The sequence below is a fragment of the Heterodontus francisci genome, unplaced genomic scaffold, assembly GCF_036365525.1.
Source record: "Heterodontus francisci isolate sHetFra1 unplaced genomic scaffold, sHetFra1.hap1 HAP1_SCAFFOLD_102, whole genome shotgun sequence".
NCBI classification, from domain to species: Eukaryota; Metazoa; Chordata; class Chondrichthyes; order Heterodontiformes; family Heterodontidae; genus Heterodontus; species Heterodontus francisci.
In genome coordinates, this window is record NW_027140380.1 from 1,405,141 (window position 1) to 1,425,308 (window position 20,168).

Consider the following 20,168-nt stretch of genomic DNA (forward strand, 5'->3'; position numbering starts at 1 on the left):
GTGGATCCTTCTTCAGAGTGTCTTCTTTCACCAGGTCGTTCTGACCTCTGATGATGTTGATCGTAATCAGCTTCAATTCGCTGATAGTTTTGGAAGTGAGCAGATTTCCTTTGCTTGATTCTACAACATGGAACTCAGTCTGACATGTGGACCCATGGGAGGATTTGAATGCCACCCCTGCGTTGGAGTTGCATCCATCCAATAAGAGAGCGAGTAGAAGTGACAGTTCTGTCAGTCGAACATGAGACTGTTAATGGCAGGGTTGTGAGTTTGAGTGCCATTCTGTTTTTCCCTTTTTTAAGGCTTCTTGAGCATTGAGTACAGGGAGTGTTTGAAATGAGCAAATCTCGCTTTGATTCAGGACTCTTACCTCTCTGCAGCATCTCGCTGTGAAAGATTGAATTTGATCTCATTTCATTCTCAGCTCAGGGTCTGTGCGGCTCATTGGCACTTCTGGCTGTCCCCCGCTTCACAATCCATCAGTACTGAGAAAGCAATGGGGAATATTACTCACATGTTGTGTTCTTTAATTTTTTGGAAAACTTGAATGTATGTATTTTCTTCCAAAATAAGGACACCAAGCCACTATTAATGTTGGGCTGAAATAGCTCAGTTGGGAGAGCGTTAGACTGAAGATCTGAAGGTCCCTGTTTCAATCCCGGGTTTCAGCACTTCCGCTTCCTTATGCGTCCCTTGCCTTGGCTCTGATTTTCCAGTTGCACAATTTACTTTGAAATTATTTACCATACACCAGTGGATTGAATTTGAGAAACAACACAGAGTCATTTGCAGCACAGAAGGTGGTCGTTTGGCCTATCACGTCCATGCTGGCTCTCCCCGGAGCAATCTAGTCAGTTCCACTCACCAGCTCGATCCCTTTCCTCCTGCAAGTTTCTTTCCTTCAAGTATCCATCCAATTTCCTTTTCAAATCATTGATTGTCTCTGCTTCCACCACACTCGTGGGCCAAGTCATTACTACCCACAACATAAAAAAGTTCCACCTCATCAAGGATGGGAAATACTTATATCTTCTATATTCAGCTTATTCTCTATTTCTATGAGAATAAAATGGCAGTCAACATGAAAGGAAACCCAAAAATCTTCGAGCAGCATGTAAATGATAAGTGGGTAGTAAGAGGTTGAGTCGGGCCTATTAGGGAGAAAGAGGATAATATATGCTTAGAGGTGCAGGGCAATGTTAATCTGCTTAATGAGTACTTTGTATCAGTGATCACTAAGGAAGTGGAATTTGACAAAATATCAGTAGAAGTGAAGAGAGTAGAGGCAATGGATAGGGTACAAATTGAGAGAGGGAGGTACTAAAAAGGCTGGCTGTGCTTAGGGTAGATAAATCACATGTTCCGGATGGCTTGCATCCCAGGTTGCGAAAGGAAATGTGGATGCAGATAACGGAAGGGTTCAGTATAATCTTCCAATCTTCCCTGGATATGGGGGAGGTGCCAGAGGATAAACAGTGGCAAATGCGACGCCCTTATTCAAGAAAGGGTGTAAGGACAGTCTGGGTAACTACAGGCTAGTTAGATTAACAGCAGTGGTGGGTAAGGTTTTAGAAAGAATAATCAGGGTAAAAAATCAACAGTCACTTGGAGAGGTTTGAGTTAATTAAGGAGAGTGAGCATGGATTTATAAATGAAAGTTCATGCTTGACTAATCTAACTGCATTTTTTGATGAACTAACAGAGCAGGTTGATGAAGGGAATGCAGTGGATGTTGTTTATATGGATTTTAAGGAAGCGTTTGACAAGGTACCACATAAAAGGGCGGTTAACAAAATTGAGGTTCGTGGAATAGGAGGGTCAGTGTCCAATTGGATAGAAAATTGGTTTAAGGACAGAAAACAGCGAGTCTTATGAAATGGTTCTTTGTCAGACTGGAGGATAGTCGACAGTGGTGTTCCCCAAGTGTCAGTGCTGGAACCACTGCTTTTTTTGCTCAAGATAAATGACTTTGATCTTGGAATACAGAGTAGAATCTCAAAATATCCCGATGACAACAAACTTGGAGGAGTGGCAAACAGTGAGGATGATATGAACTGCCTGCAACAGGACAATGATAGGCCAGCAGAATGGGCAGACAGGTGGCAGATGGAATTTAATAGTGATAAGTGTGAGGTGATGTATTTTGGCAGAAGGAATAGGGAGAGGCAATATATACTTAATGGCACAGTTCTAAAGAGTGTGCTGGAATAGAGGGACTTGGGGTTCATGTGCATCAATCTTTGAAGGTGGCAAGACATATTGCGAGAGTGGTTAGCAAAGTATATGGGATCTTGGGCTTTATAAATAGAGGCATTGAGTACAAAGCCGGGAAGTTATGCTGAACCATTATAAAGCTCTGATTCGGCCCCAATTGGAGTGTTGCTTCCAGTATTGCTTACCACACTTAAGAAAGAATGTGAGGGTCCTTGAGAGGATGCAGAGGAAATTTACCAGAATGGATCCAGGGATGGAGGATTTTAGTTACAAGGTTAGGTTGGAAAAGCTAGGGTTGTTCTGCCTGTATCAAACGAGAGTGAGGGAAGAATTGATAGATGTGTTTTAGGCTATGACAGTTTTAAATAAGTTGGCAAGGAAACATTGTTCCCGTTAACTATTGGTACAAAGACTAGGGGACACATACTGAAGGTTTTGGACAGGAGGTACAGGGGGAATGTGCGGAATAACTTTTTTACATTGATTGGTGATGATCTGTAACTCGCTGCCCACGAGGGCGGTGGAAATGGAGATAATCGAGGATTACAAAAGGAATTTGAATGGGCACTTGAAGGAAATAATTTTACAGGGCTATGGGGATCGAGCAGACAAGTAATAACTCGTCTCCACTCCTAGTATTTCTAAATCCCACACATTCACCAGAATGTGAACAATTCTTTCCTGTTTTGTCTCTCTCAGATTTGTAAACTTCACTGTATTGGAGTGAAGTGACATCTACTGGCAAGAAACAAGAACTGCCGTGATGAGATCAGCCATGATTGTATTGAATGGCAGAGCAGACTCGAGGGGCTGAATTGCCGACTCCTGCTTCTAGTTCTTATGTTCATAGAATCACACAGCACAGAAGGAGGCCATTCGGCCCCATTGTGCCTCTGCTGACTCTCTAACAAAAAGATGCAATTAGTCCAACCCCCTGCCTATTTCCCCATAATCCTGGAGAATTTCACTTTGAAATATTTGTCCAATTCCTTTATGAAAGTTATAATTGAATCTGTTTCCACCACCCTGTCAGACAATTCATTCCAAATCCGAATCAGTTACTGGGTTAAAAGATCTCTCCTCACCTCCCCTTGACATTTTTGGCCAATTATTTTAAATCTGTGTCCTCTGGTTACTGACCCCCAGGACATTGGAAACAGTTTCTCCCTCTCTACCGTATGAAAATCCTTCATGATTCTGAACACCTCTATTAAATCTTGCCTTAACCGTCTCTACTCTGAAGAGAACAATCCCAGCTTCACCAGCCTGTCCAGAGAACTGACACCCCTCATCTCTGGGATCATTCTGGTAAATCTCCTCTGAACTGTCTCAGAAGCTTTGATGTCCTTTCTAAAGCCTGGTGCCCAGAACTGGACACATTACTCGAGCTGAGATCGAGCCAGCGACGCCCACATCCCACGAACGAATAAAAAAACGCTCCCTAACCAGTCCCCAATTCTTAAGCATTTATAGACGCTCCCTGCCCAGTGCCCAAATCTTATTCATTTAGAAACGCTCCCTGCCCAGTCTCCAATTCTTATCGATTTACAGACGCTTCCTGACCAGTACCCAATTCTTATCGATTTACAGATGCTTCCTGACCAGTACCCAAATCTTAATCCATTTACAGACGCTCCCTGCCCAGTCCCTAATTCTTATCCATCTACAGACGCTCCCTTACCAGTACCCAAATCTTATTCATTTAGAGACACTCCCTGACCAGTACCCAAATTTTATTCATTTAGAGACGCTCCCTGCCCAGTCCCCAATTCTTATCCATTTACAGACGCTCCCTGACCAGTATCCAAATGTTATTCATTTGGAGACCCTCCCTGCCCAGTTCCCAATTCTTATCCATTTACAGACGCTCCCTGACCAGTACCCAAATTTTATTCATTTAGAGACGCTCCCTGCCCAGTCTCGAATTCTTCTCCATCTCCAGACGCTCCCTGCCCAGACCCCAATTCTTATCCATTTATAGACGCTCCCTGACCAGTACCCTAATTTTATTCATTAAGAGACGCTCCCTGCCCAGTCCCCAATTCTTATCCATTTACAGACGCTCCCTGACCAGTACCCAAATTTTATTCATTTAGAGACGCTCCCTGCCCAGTCTCCAATTCTTATCCATCTCCAGACGCTCCCTGCCCAGACCCCAATTCTTATCCATTTATGGACGCGGTTTCGGGAAGCCTCACCGGGAAAGGCTTCACCGTCGCCATCCGCAGGGATACAGATGGGATTGTTCCATGTTATTGTGGCCCGGAGGCCCTGCTCCAGCTGTGTGAGCCCGCAAAGGGCGCGGTCTTCTCGCACTTTGTGAATATCCCGCTCCAACTCCGAACCCGCAGCTCCAGCTCCTAACAGAGCTGTCTCTACTGCGCCTGCGCGCCCCGCTCCTGTAACAGATTGGGCGGATTCTAGGCCGCTGAGCATTCTGGGTACCACACCTGTCATTAATGCTATTCTTTCAGCTGAAAGGTTTTATTACGTACATTTCATGTCCTGGTATCGTCGTGAGTGTTTTCTTTTGTACCTGTCAATGCCTGGGAGGATAGAGTCAGCTTCACTTTGTAGCCATGAGTTTCTGGTGTGAGAAAGTGGTGTTTAACGCAGTATATTTCAGTTTTTGGTCTGTGACTGTGGGTATTATTCAGTACCTGTTTGTTTCTGCTATTGCTCTGTGAGTTTCACCACATATCTTTCAACAACTTGTATGTGAGCATCAGCTTTTGTCTATATCTATCAGTTTCTGAGAAGTGAGAAAGGGTTTGATTCTATCCCTATCAGTTTCTGTTACATGCATGTGTCTTTAATCTGCACCTCCTCTGAGTGTGTCTTCTTCTCTGCACTTGTAGGTGAGTATGTGTTTTGCTTTGTATCTCTCAGTCTTTGAAGTGTGAGCCTGGGTTTGTCCCTAATTTCCTTTTTACCTTGCAGTTGGGATATGAAAGAAAGATTTTTACACGTTACCTGCCAACTGCTGCTAAGTGACTGTGGGTTTCACACTGTAACTGTCAATTTCTTGTCTGGTAATGCGAAGTTTACAGTGCACCTGTCAGTTTCTAGTCTAGGACTGAGTTGGTTTTACTCTGTCCCCAGCATTCGCTGGTATGTTAGTGTGGGGTTCACATTGTGCCTGTCAGTTTCTTGTATGTGAGTGTTGATTTCACTCTGAAAAGAATCATAGATCATAGAATAGTTACAGAACAAAAGGAAGCCATTCAGTTCATTGTGCTTGTGCTGCTTCTCTGCACGAGCAACTCAGCTCATGCCACAGACTCATGTATTCCATGAAGACATGCACTTTTTTCACTTCAGATAATTATCTTTTACCATTTTGAAAGTCATGTTTGAATCAGCCTCCATCACACTCTCAAACAGTGCATATCAGATCTTAACCAATCGCTGTGCAAAATAAGTTTTTCCTCATGTTGCCTTTGGTTCTTTTGCCAGTCACCTTAAATCGGTGTCCTCTGGTTACAGAGCCTTGAATAATATTCCCCATTGCTTTCTCAGCACTGATGGATTGCGAAGCAGGAGACAGCCAGAAGTCCCACTGAGCCGCACTGATCCCGAGCTGGGAATGAAATGAGATGAAGTTCAATCGTTCACAGCGAGATGCTGCAGAGAGATAAGAGTCCCGAATCAAAGTGAGACTTTCTCATAGTTTTGCTGAATTTCATTTCAGCACTCCTTGTACTCTCTGCTCATGAAGCCTTAAAAAAGGGAAAAACAAAATGGCACTCAAACCCACCACCCTGAAATTAAAAGTTTAATGTTCGACTGACTGAACTGTCACTTCTACTCGGTCGCTTATTGGATGGATGCAACTGTATTCTTCAACGCAGGAGTGGCATTCAAATCCTCCCATGGGTCCACATGTCAGACTGAGTTCCATGTTGTAGATTCAAGCAAAGGAAATCTGCTCAGTTCCAAAACTATCAGTGAGGTGAAGCTCATTCCGATCATCATCATCAGAGGTCAGAACTACCTGGTGAAAGAAAACACCCTGAAGAAGGATCCACAGTTATTCAAATGCATCAACAAAGTGAAAAACAAGAAAATCAATGAGCCAATGCAAGCCAAACAACAGAAATGGGAATGGTTTCCTTTCCATACCAGAACCCAGTTCTGTTGTTTTTTGGAGCCAGGCTTCAGTTAAAGTTACAACTTTATATTCCTACTTGGCTCTCTGCACATTTCATTCATTCCAATTTTGTCGACAAGCTCTTTGAATCCAGCCCTCTGGTCCTCAAGCAGGCTCCATATGGAAATCAATTCCGCCTTCTGTAAGGCTGAAACCAATCGACGACCTTAAACTAAAAACACCAACAAAGAAGGGCTTGTCCAGGATTTGAACCCAGGATCTCTCACACATTAATTAATCACTTACCCTAAGCAAGAATCATACCCCGAGATCAGCATGCCACTGATATCAGAACTTCCTTTTAGCTCCTGTGGAATTTCACTGGCAGCCAAAGCCAATCATCCATTTTTTTTCAGATCAAAGCAACATCCTGCAAATTCTGAAATAAAAACAGAAAGTGCTGGAAATGTTCAGAAACTCTGGCAGCATCTGTGGAGAGAGAAACGGAGTTAACCTTTCAGGGCGTTTCCCTTTTGTTTGAGCCATCCTTTCACACTGCTTCTGTCCACCCAATCTCACTTTCTATTCTATCTAGATTCCACCAACTCACCACCTGAATACATTTGTCATGAATTCCTCATATCTTTTAATAATGACAATTTTATATTTCTGGCCTTTGCTTTGGACTCCACCACAAGTGGTATCATGTCTCCATCAACCCAATCAAACGCATTCACTATTTCCTCATATTGCAATGTTTCTTTCACCCTGACAGACTATGGAGTATCTGCTGCTTGGTTGCAGTTCTTGCTTCCTGCCAGTAGATGTCACCTCACTCCAGTACAGTGAAGTTTACAAATCTGAGAGCCACACAAGAAGAAAAATTGTTCACATTTTAGTGAACAAGTCCCTCTATTCCTGCACACTCTTTAGAACTGTGCCATTAAGTATATATTGCCTCTCCCTATTTCTTCTGCCAAAATGCATCACCTCACACTAGTCACTATTAAATTCCATCTGCCACCTGTCTGCCCATTCTGCTAGCCTATCATTGTCTTGTTGCAGGCGGTTCATTTCATCCTCACTGTTTTCCACTTCTCCAAGTTTGGTTTTATCGGCATATTTTGAGATTCTGCTCTATATTCCAAGATCCAAGTCATTTATCTGTAGCAAAAAAAGCAGTGGTTCCAACAGTGACCCTTGGGGTCGAGCACTGTATTCTGTACAATTTTGGTTTCCTTATTTTATATTTATTTAGAGATACAGCACTGAAACAGGCCCTTCAGCCTACCGAGTCTGTGCTGACCAAAAACCACCCATTTATACTCGCCCTGCAGTAATCCCATATTCCCTACCACCTACCTGCACTGGGAGCAATTTACAACAGCCAATTTACCTATCACCTGCAAGTCTCTGGCTGCGGGAGGAAACCAAAGCACCCAGCAAAAACCCACATGGTCACAGGGAGAACTTACAAACTCTGCACAGGCAGTAGCCAGAATCAAACCTCGGTTTTTGGAGCTGTGAGGTTGCGGTGCTAACCACTGTGCCGCCCATGACAATGCCACTACGCCATCACTTCCCCTTATCTAAGGAAGGATAGACTTGTCACAGAGGGAATGCAATGGAGATTCACCAGACTAATCCCCTTATGATGAGAGACTGCAGAAACTGGGCCCAAATTCTCTGGAGTTTCAAAGAATGAGAGGTGATCTCATTGAAACTTCCAAAATTCTTACAGGGTGTGACAGGGTAGATATGGATAGGATGTTTCCTCTGTCTAGTGAGTCTGGAAGAAGGGGACACATTCTCAGAATAAGGACAGGCCATTTGAGACTGAGATGAGCAGGAATTTCTTTACTCAGAGGGTGGGTAATCTGTGGAATTCTTTATCCCAGAGGGCTGTGGAGGCCCAATTACTGAACATATTCAAGACAGAAATCAATAGATTTCTAAATACTACCGGGATCAAGGGATATGGAGATAGCAGGGAAAAATGGCAAAGAGGGATATGATCAGCCACGATCTGTTTGAATGGCAGAGCAGGCTCAATGGGCTGATTGGCCTAATGCCCCCATTTCCTATGATCCTATGAATCCCAATAATGTACATCAGACGTTATACCGAGCTATGCATTACATACCAGTTCAAAAATCCCACAGAGATTAAGACTGAAAGATACAGTATCAGTTCCATTACTACAAAGTGAAGGACTTGGAGCTTGCAGACCAGCCCATGTATCAGATTGAAAGTTATGTTTTCATTCACAATAATTTTCACAGAGCTAAATATTGAATACCAATCCACAACTTGTACAGGACTACCAAATAAAACCTACAACTGTGAAATACAGTTAATCCATATTTTAAATTAAACACAACGCAAACAAATATTCATACATTGAGAGCGGGAAACAGTGAGAGCAGAGTGGAGCATAAAGAGCCCGGGGTGGGGAGAGAGAGAGTAAGCAAGGGTTCACTCAGAGAGCAGGAAACGGTGAAAGCGGAGTGGACAGGAGTCCAAGCAAGCTGGAGTTTGGAAACAAAGTGAATAGTGACATCACAGGAAAGCTGCAAGGTGACTGGTTGTGATTAACGGCTGTTAGGGAGTAACTGTAAATAGTTAGTACACCACTGTTCGGGTGGGTGTGTAAATGGCTGGGTTATAGCATTTCAACAACAGGCAGAATAAAAAGAGTATACATTAAGTATTAATAATAAGGGACAAGTGAATCGTTGGTGAGTTTTTTGGAGTAAGGTTTATCTTAACTAGTGAACTGTATTGATTTTTAGTGGGATTTATCAGTACTAGGAAAGTTTTATTTATAATTCTAAGGTGTTGTAGTACTGTTAAGGATTTTTTTAGCAGTAGCAAATGGTCAACTAATGGCAGGGGTGTTTCAACCTTGAGAGTGCACCTCCTGTGATATGTGGGAGCTCCAGGATGCTTCCACTATCTTAGAGAACATTTGTGCCAGGAAGTGCTCTCAATTGTGGCAGCTTGAGCTCTGGGTTTTGGAACTTGAGAGGCAGCTGGTGACACTGCAGTGCATTCGTGAGAAGAGAGCTACATCGATAGCATGTTTATCGATGTGGTCACCCCACAGCTTAAGAGTATGCAGGGAGAGAGGGAATGGGTGATCAACAGGCAGTCAAAAAACATCGAGTAGGTAGTGCAGGACACCCTGACTGCATGACGCTCTCCAACGGGTATTCAGTTCTGAATATGGAGGACAGTGATGCTTCCCTGGGGAGTGCAGCCAGAGCCAAGCCCATGGCACCATGGGTGACTCAGCTGCAAAGGGAGGTACAAGGAAGACTGGAAAAGCCATAGTGATAGGTGATTCAATAGTCAAGGGAACAATCAGGCATTTCTGTAGCCGCAGACATGAATCCAGGAATGGTATGTTGCCTCCCTGGTGCCAGGATCAAGGATGTCATTGAGCAGTTACAGAGCATCCTGAAAGGGGAGGGTGAACAGCCAGCAGTTGTGGTCCACATCGGAACAAACAACATAGGTAGAAATAAGGATGTTGTCCTGCAGTCAGAATTTGGGGAGTGAGGTAAGAAATTTGCAAATGGGACATCAAAAGTAATAATCTCCGGATTACTCCCAGTGCCAAGCGCAAGTGAGTACAGGAATAGAAGAAGACAGATGAATGTGTGGCTGGAAAGATGGTGCAGGAGGCATGGCTTTAGATTCTTGGGACCGGTCGGACGGGTTGCACCTGAACAGAGCTGGGACGGAGTTCCTTGCGGGGCATTTTGCTCGAGCTGTTGGGGAGGGTTTAAATTAGTTTGGCAGGGGGATGGGGACTGGAAGGTAGAGTCAGATGGGACAAAATCAGAAATGAAAATGGAAGGCAGAGAATTAATGGATGAGTCTGGAAGACTGAGGAAACAAAGTTTAGAAAATTAAAAAAGTGTTTGGCAGTGCTCAAGTGTATCTATTTCAATGCAAGGAGTATAGCAAATAAAGCAGATGAGCTGAGGACAGATAGACAGGTGGCAGTATGATATCATAGCTCTGAGAGAAACATGGCTTAAGGAGGGACAGGAATGGCAGCTCAACAGTCTTGGTTACAGGGTTTTCAGACGCGATAGGGAGGGAGATAAGAAAGGAGGGAGAGTGGCAATTTTTGTCAAAGCAACAGTACGGCAGCAATAGAAAGGGATTTTAACCACCCAAACATTAACTGAGATAGTTTTAGTGTAAAAGGAATTGAGGGAGCAGAATTCTTGTGATGCATTCAGGAGAAATATTTTAGCGAATATGTAGCAAGTCCAACAAGAGAGGACGCAGTTTTAGGAAATGAAGATGGGCAGGTGGAAGGAGTGGCAGTGGGAGAGCATTTTGGTGGTAGTGATCATAATTCAGTCAGTTTTAACATAATTATGGAAAGGACAAGGATACAACAAGAGTTAGAGTTCTCAATTGGGGCAAGGCCAACTTTACTAAGCTGAGGAGTGATTTAGCGAAAGTGGACTGGAAACAGGTACTTGAAGGTAAATCAGTGTCAGAGCAATGGGAAGAATTCAAGGGGAGATTCCAGGGGTTCAGACTCAACATGTTCCCTCAAAGAAAAAGGGTGGGAAGGCCAAATCAAGAGCCCCATGGATGTCAAGGAGCTTATGGGTATGATATGGCAGTAAAGGAAAAATTATGCCCGACACAGAGAACTCAATACTACAGAAAGCTGAGAGGTCTATAGAATGTGGAGGGGGGAAATCAACATTGAAATTAGGAAAACTAAGAGAGGCATGAAAGAATATTGGCAATCAAAATCAAGGTAAACACAAAGATGTTTTATCAATACATTAAGAGTAAAAGGATAACTAAGGAAAGAGGAGGGCACAGAAAAGACCATAAAGGTAACCTATATGTAGGGGCAGAAGATGTTGGCATTGTTCTTAATAAATACTTTGCATCTGTCTGCACAAAAGAGGGGGACGATGCAGATATTGTAGATAAGGAAGAGGGGTGTGAAGTATTGGATATGATCAACAGAGGGAGAGAGGACATACTAATGGAATTAGCTTATTTGTAAGTTGATAAATCACTAGGGATGGATGAAATGTACCCCAGGCTGTTAAACGAAGCAAGAGAGGATATAGCGGAAGGTCTGACCATCGTTTTCCAGACCTCATTGGATACAGGTGTTGTGCTGGAGGATTGGAGGACTGCTAACATTGTACCTCTGTTTAAAAAGGGAGTGAGGGCTAGACCGAATAATTACAGGCCAGTCGGTCTAACCTCAATAGTGGGAAAATTATTGGAATCTATTCAGAGAGACAGGATAAAATGTCACTTAGAAAGGCACAGATTAATCAAGGATAGTCAGCATGGATTTGTTAAGGGAAGATCTTGCCTGAACAACTTGATCGAAATTTTGAAGAATTAACAAGGAAACTAGATGAGGGTAGTGCAGTTTATGATGTGGTCTACATGGATGTAAATGTAGGGGGCATGATCAAGAAGTTTGCAAATGACACAACGATTGGCCATGTGGTAAATAGCAAGGAGGATAACTGTAGGCTGCAGGAAGATCTTGATGGTCTGGTCAGATGGGCAGAAAAATGGCAAATTGAATTCAATCCAGAGAAGTGTGAGGTGATGCATTTGGGGAGGTCAAACAAGGCAAAGGAATACACGATTAATAGGAAAATGCTGAGGGGTGTAGAGGAAGTGAGGGACCTTGGAGTAAATGTCCACAGATCCTTGAAGGTAACAGGACAAGTTGATAAGGTGGTTAAAAAGGCATATGGAATCCTTTTTTTTTGACGAGGTATAGAATATAAGAGCAGGGAGGTTGTACTGTAACTGTATAAATCATTAGTCAGGCCACAACTTGAGTACTGTGTACAGTTCTGATCACCTCATTACAGAAAGGATGTAATTGCCCTGGAGAGGGTACAGAGGAGATTTACGAGGATGTTGCCGGGACTGGAAAAATGCAGCTATGGGGAAAGATTGGATAGGATGGAGCTGTTCTCCTTGGAACAGAGGAGGCTGAGGGGAGATCAGACTGAAATGTACAACATTTTGCGGGGCCTGTATAGAGTTGAAGTGAAGGGCCTGTTCACCTTAGCAGAGAGGTCAGTGACTAGGGGAATAGATTTAAAGTTATTAGTATAAAGATTACAGAGGAGATGAGGAAAAGTTTTTTTTTCAGCCAGAGGGTGGAGGGGGTCTGGAACTCACTGCCTGATAGGGGAGTTGAGACAGAAATCCTCAACTCATTCAAAATGAGTCTGGATATACACCTCAAATGACGTAATCTGCAGGGTTATGCACCAAATGCTGAAAGGTGGGATTAGAATGGGTGGACAGTTTTCATCTGGCACAGACACAATGGGCCAACTGGCCTCTTCCTGTGCCATAAACTTACTTTCATTCTATAAATTACCCAGCTGCTGCAGTGAAATTTGAACTCATGTCTCTGGTCCATTAGTGGAGACTTTTGGATTACTCGTCCTGTAAAGTAACCACAAAATCACCATCCCCCTGGATGAGAGTTTTTACAGGTTTGTAATTTTATTTTCAGATACGGCACTGAAACAGGCCCTTCAACCCACCGAGTCTGTGCCAACCAACAAGCACCCATATACACTAATCCTACATCAATCCCATATTCCCTCCCACATCTTCACACGAGGGGCAATTTACCTAACAACCTGCAATTCTTGGGCTGTAAGAGGAAACTGGAGCACACAGCAGAAATCCACGCGGTCACAGGGAGAACTTGCAAACTCCGCAGAACTGAACCCAGGTCAGTGGAGCTTGAATCTGCAATGCTAACCACTGCGCCACTGTGCCGCCATAATGTGGAGTTCAGTCTACATAAATGGAATTGATAATCTATTTCACTCTGATCATGTATGAGATGTTTTTGGCTGGAAAATAATGCGTATCATGGACAACTGTATTTTTTATTTCCGCAGTCTGGGTGAGTTCTGTCCAGGCATCTAATTTACATCACAGTTTACACTTCATATCAGCATTGCTCAATCTGATACTGTGTGTGATTTTTGGACTGCCAATGATTAGATCAATCTACACTAATGGAATTGATGCTGTATGAGTTTTTGGAATAGTATGTAATGTTTAGGTCAATGTGCACTAATAGAATTGATACTGTATTTCAATTTGATGTTGTATGAGTTTTTAGAATGGTATATAATGTTTAGATCAATCTACATTAATGGAATTAATACTGTATTTCAGTTTGATATTGTATGAGTTTTTAGAATGGTATATAATGTTTAGATCAATCGACACTAATGGAATTAATACTGTATTTCAGTTTGATATTGTATGAGGTTTTAGAATGGTATATAATGTTTAGATCAATCGACACTAATCGAATTGATTCTGTATCTTTCAATTTCACAGCGTGGGTGAGTTCTGAACTGGTATCTAATTTGTGTCTCAGGTTACAATATCTTTCAGCATCTTTGAAACTTTCTCTGTAATGAATGTTGGACTTGTATGCAACTTGTATCTCAGGGTACACTATGGGGATGTTTAAACATCCTTTATAATGAATGGGTGTGAGCTTTGGGTATGATATTTAATTTAAATCTCAGGGTACATCATTAGCTTAGATTCTGTGCCATTCGATCAGTAGCGTGTGCCAATTCTATCTGTTATTTTCTTGCTAGCTAAGTCTGCATTATCTTTAGATTGACACATTGTATTTCAATCTGTTAATGAGTGTGATTTTGACCTGGGATTGATGTATCTGACTGTCAGTGGGACTGAATTGGGGCGAAATGGAAACAATTTCTTTTTCTCCTGCTTTGTTTGATTGAAAATGTGTCTCTGGAACTCGCGATCAATGTGAGCCTGACTACTTCTGCAGTCTGAGACTAGGGAACTGATGAACTGTCTATCCCTCTGTACTCTGAGTGATAATGTACCTACTGTGTGTGAGAGGAGTTGGCTGCACTGTTCCTTGTGCCTCGAGTGCAGCAACCATCACATTCATCACAATATCTTCAAATATTTGCCTCTATGAAGAAAAAATATATCTTATAACTCAAGAACAGGTGAGGGGCAAAATATCAAAGAGGTGAATTTAATTTCTCAATTAATAATCATTAAGAACACCCACTAATGAAAACCGGTGTCATTATCTGCCTCCACTGAAGTACTGAAGCTCCCAGCTCCTGTATCACAAGTGTTCTGGGCAGATCCATCCAGACAAAACACTGCATTGGGATCATCCCAACTGCTCTATGCTCTGCACATATTTCCAGCCATCCTGCTTCATATGCACAAATTTTTAAAAATGAAGCCCGATATGTATATCCCTCAATTCATTTCTCCCCATACACTTGTTCATTTGTTCCACCTCCCCTTAAGTGCATCAATACTATTCACCCCAACCTCTCCCTGTGATAGAAAATTCCAGATTCTATCCATTCACTGCATAAATACATTTTTCATGAATTCCTCATTGGTTTTATGAATGTTGATTTTATATTTTTGGCTCTTATTTCAGAAACCACCACAAGTGGAAACATGTCTCCGTGTATTCTATAAAAGTCCTTCACTATTTCCTCACTTTTTTTCATTTGTTCCTGGGACATAAGCATCGTTGGCTATGCCAGCATTTATTGCCCATTACAAATTGCCCTTGACAAAGTGGTGGTGAGCTGCCTTCTTGAGCCGCTGCAGTCCTTGAGATGCAGGAATACCAACAGTGCTGTTTGGAAGGGAGTTCCAGGATTTTTACCCAACGACAATGAAGGAATGGCGATACAGTTCCAAGTCAGGATGGTGTGTGGCTTGGAGAGGGACTTGCTGGTGGTAGTGCTCCCTTGCATCTGCTGCCCTTGTCCTTCTCGGTAGTAGAGGTTCAGAGTTTGGAAGGTACTGTTGAAAGAGCCTTCGTGTGTTGCTGTTGTGCATCATGTAGATTGTACACACTGCTGCCACTGTGCATTCGTGGTGAATGGAGTGAATGTTGAAGCTGCTGGATGGGGGCAATCAAGCAGGCTACTTGAGTGTTGTTGGAGCTGCACTCATCCAGGCAAGTGGAGAGTATTCCATCAAACTCCTGACTGGTGCCTCGTAAATGGTGGAAAGATGTAAAGATGTGGGGAGACAGGAGGTAAGTTGCTCACTGCAGAATTCCTAGCCTCTGACCTGCTTTTGCAGCAAATGCATTTATGTGGCTGGTCCAGTTCAGTTTATGGTCAATGGTAACTCCCCCAATGTTGATGGTGGGGGTTTCAGTGATGGTAATGCCATTGAACATCAAGGGGAAATGATTAGATTCTCTCTTGTTTGAGATGGTCATTGCCTGGCATTTATGTGACGCAAATGTTATTAACCACTTATCAGCCCAAGCCTGGATGTTGTCCAGGTCTTGCTACATCTGGACACGGGCTGCTTCAGTATCTTAGGAGTCATGAATGGTGCTGAACATTGTGCAATCATCAGTGAACATCCCCACTTTCGGCCTTGTGATCCCACTTCTGATAAGTTGTCTTTTGACTTAACTAGAGGCATTTGGGAGCAGCGACGAAGAGCAAACAGAGAGCATGAAAGAATATTGACAAGCAAAATCAAAATGGATCCAAAGATATTTCATCAATACATTGGAGTAAGAGGCAACTGAGGAAAGAGTAGGGCCCATCAGGGTGGAAGATGTGGGTATGTTTGTTAATGAATACTTTACTGTCTTCACAAATGAGGTGGTGATGCATATATTGTAATTAAGGAGAAGGAGTGTGAAGTATTGGACATGATAAACTGAGGGAGAGAAGACGTATAAATGGGATTAGCATCCTTGAAAGTGGATAAATCATCAGGGCCGGATGAAATGTACCCCAGGAGGTTAAAAGAAGCCAGGAAGGAAATAGTGGAAGGTCTGACCATCAGTTTCCAATCCCTGACTGGATACAGGAGTGATGCCAGACGATGGGAGGTCTCGTAACGTTGCAATAAAAGCAAAATTCTGCAGATGCTGGAAATCTGAAATAAAAACTATTAGCGCTGGAAATACACAGCAGGACTGGCAGCATCTGTGGAGAGAGAAGCAAAGTTAATGTTTCTGTTCTGATGAAAGGTCACTGACCTGAAATGTTAACTTTGCTTCTCTCTCCACAGATGCTGCCAGACCTGCTGTGTATGTCCAGCACTTTTTGCTCTTATTGCTAACATTGCACCATTCTTGAAAAAGGAAGCGAGGGAACAATTAAAGGCCAGTCAGCCTAACCTCAATAGTGGGCGAATTATTGGAATTAATTCTGAGAGACAGGATAAACTGTCACTTAGAAAGGCACAGATTAATCAAGTATCATCAGCATGGATTTGTTCAGGGAAGCTCCTGTCTGACGAACTTGATTGAATTTTTTGAAGAAGTAACAATGAGGATTGTGAGGATAGTGCAGTTGATGTGGTCTACATGGATTTTAGCAAGGCTTTTGACAAGGTCCCACATGGCAAACTGGTTAAAAAAACATAAATGCGCATGCGATCCAGGGGAATGTAGCAAGCTGGATACAAAATTGGCTCAGTGGCAGGAAACAAGAAGGAATTGGTTACAGGTGTTTTTGCAACTGGAGGACTGTTTCCAGTGGTGTTCCACAGGGCTCAGAACTAGGTCCCCTGCTTTTTGTGGTATATATTAATGATATGGACATAAATATAGAGGGCACAATCAAGATGTTTGCAGATGACACAGAAATTGTCCGTGTTGTTGATCGGGAGGAGGATAGCTGTACACTGCAGGAAGATATTAATAGACTGGTCAGGTGGGCAGAGAAGTGATAAATGGAATTCAAATTGGACAAGTGTGAGGTGATGCATTTGGGAGGTCAAAAAATGCAAAGGAATACACAATTAATGGGAGAACACTGAACGGTGCAGAGGAAGTGAGGGACGTTGGAGTGAATGTCCACAGATCCCTGAAGTAGCAGTACAGGTCAATAAGGTGGTTCAGCAGGTATATGGAATCCTTTCCTTTATTAACTGATGTATAAAGTATAAGGGTGACCTGGTATCCATGTCAATAAGTCACTGACAGCTAACATGCAGGTGCAGCACTCAATTAGAAAGGGTAATAGTATGTTAGCCTTCATCACAAGAGGATTTGAGTACAGGATTAGTGAATTCTTGCTTCAATTGTATAGAACCTTGGTTAGACCGTACTTGGAGTACTGTGTGCAGTTTTGCTCTCCTTACTTTAGGAAGGATATTATTGCCATGGAGGGAGTTCAACGAAGGTTCATCAGACTTGTTCCTGGGATGGTGGGACTGTTCTATGAAGAGAGATTGGGAAACTGGGACTGTATTCTCTAGAGTTTCGAAGAATGAGAGGTGATCTCATTGAAACCTACAAAATACTTAAAGGACAGTCAGGGTAGATGCAGCTAAGATGTTTCCCCTGGTTGGGGAGTCGAGAACCAGGGGACGCATTTTCAAAATAAGGGGGAAGCCACTAAGGACAGAGATGAGGAGAAATGTTGTTCCTCAGAGGGTTGTAAATCTTTGGAATTCTGTACCCCAGAGGGCTGTGGAAGCTCAGTCATTGACTATGTTTAAAGCAGAGATTGACAGATTTCTAAATACAAATGACATAAGGGAATATGACGAAAGTGTGGGGAAAAGGACATTGAAGTGGATGATCAGCCATGATCATATTGAATGGCGGGGCAGACTCGATGGGCTGAATGGCCGACTCCTGTTCCTATGTTCCGAACCCCACATGATCAGCGAGGCACAGCCTCAGACCGACTTGTCGGGTGGTGTAAACAGATATCACTGCTTCTGATCTTCACAGAACAGAGAGTGAGATGTAACATTGATCATCAAACAGACTGTGAGAGAATGCAACAGAATAAACCACATGGAGAGACACTGTGGAATAACAAATAGATTTGATTGGAATGTTGAATTCTGATTGGAATGGATAAAACACCAGAAACAACAGATTAAATTGGGATTCTCATCACTATATTGATCTGAGACAGAAAAGCGAAACTGATGGAAAGAAGGGAAGAAGGAAGAAAAGAAAGAATGGAACTGTTCAGTTTTTTTCAGTTTTTCCACTCGCCCATCAAAGCTGGATTAAAAAAAGTTGCAAATAACAGAGAATTTCACCAAAAAGGGAGATTAAACGCTGCAGAAAGCTTGGATCGAAGGATGTCCCAACAGATCACCTGTTTACCTGTCTCCTCACTGGGGGATTTCAATCAGTCAGCAATATTATTCGCTACCTTTTTTTTGTTAATGAACCCAGAACTGTCACTTGGTGTTAATATCTGTGTTCCGACTCCTGAATAATAAAATTGTGAGTTTCTCGATATTTTCTGGACACATTTCCTGCTGAAAGAACTAAGAACTCTTTTCTAATTTACACAATACTATATACACACTCATCAAGCCTCCGAAGCTAGCATCCTTGGTGCTGCTCTCTCTTCTCCCAAACCTCATCTCATGTGACTGTTACATCACCACTCTGATCCCACTGTCTTCAGCATTAACCCTTTCCATCCTTATACTACACCAACAGCTGCCAGTTGAAAATCAACTCAACCCATCAGAGAGAGAGAGAGAGACTGTCAGAGAACTTCCTGCATCCAGTCCTGACCCTGTCACACTCAGCAGATGCTCACCCAGACCCCACTCTCATCAACACTGAACATTTTTACTGAGACACTTCAAATACTGTTTATAAAAGGCAGGAAAGGTCAAAGTTCACACAGTTGTATTGAATGGAACAAAGTTTAATATATTCTGAATTTTTCTTGGTAACCACGAGACATAGGTTTTCTTATTTGGTTACTTTGATTTTTCTTGTCCCTGACTGACAAATATTGCAAACCTCAGATAAACCCAGTTGTGGACGGCACGGTGGTGCAGTGGTTCGCACCGCAGCCTCACAGCTCCAGGGACCCGGGTTCGATTCCGGGTACTGCCTGTGTGGAGTTTGCAAGTTCTCCCTGTGTCTGCGTGGGTTTTCTCCGGGTGCTCCAGTTTCCTCCCACAAGCCAAAAGACTTGCAGGTTGATAGGTAAATTGGCCATTATAAATTGTCACTAGTATAGGTAGGTGGTAGGGGAAATATAGGGACAGGTGGGGATGTTTGGTGGGAATGTAGGATTCGTCTAAATGGGTGGTTGATGTTCGGCACAGACTCGGTGGGCCGAAGGGCCTGTTTCAGTGCTGTATCAAAAATCTAATCTCCCACTTGCGTCATGTCCCAGTCTCGGTTAAAAGCAACACATAATGACACAAACACTCTGCAACGCAGAACACGGTCACACGTTCCTTCAGTGAGATTAATGTCAAGCTGTTTTCCAGGTTGAATGGAACGGTGAACAAATTTCTATCAAAGAAGTTACCTTTGAAATATCAGGACTGAATTTCTGGACAATGAGGAACAGCCATTCCAAACTCACATCCTTCACAAAGGTTGTTTTCTCCTGTGACTGAAATTCATCATGTAACTTGAATTATGTGTTCAAGCTCACAAGACACAGATGTGAACTTCTAAAGCATGTTGCTAATAATGACATAAGGCTCCACTGGGATTTGAACCCATGATCTCCTATCTAATAAACAGGTGTTTTAGCCAACTAAGCTACAGAACCAAATAACAAATGTTTCTACAGTTGAAATCAGAAGAGGGCACTATATTCTCATCCCATTTCTCCACTGGTCACAACATATTTTAAACATTTCTCACTTCCTGATACAGTCAATCATATACTCTATTTTTCCCAGTACTGAGAATGAATGTTTTGGAAGAAAATACATACATTCAATTGTTTCTGAAAGGTTACAGAACACAACATATGAGTAATATTCCCCATTGCTTTCTCAGCACTGATGGATTGTGAAGCGGGAGACA

The 20,168-nt window shown here is 42.7% G+C and overlaps 1 non-coding gene across 1 annotated transcript; it reads left to right on the forward strand.

Annotated features, from left to right (window-relative positions):
* The first annotated feature begins 598 nt into the window (after window positions 1-598).
* On the forward strand, window positions 599-671 carry trnaf-gaa (transfer RNA phenylalanine (anticodon GAA)). Its single transcript has one exon. It is a non-coding gene; the product is annotated as a tRNA-Phe (tRNA).
* The last annotated feature ends 19,497 nt before the right edge of the window (window positions 672-20,168 follow it).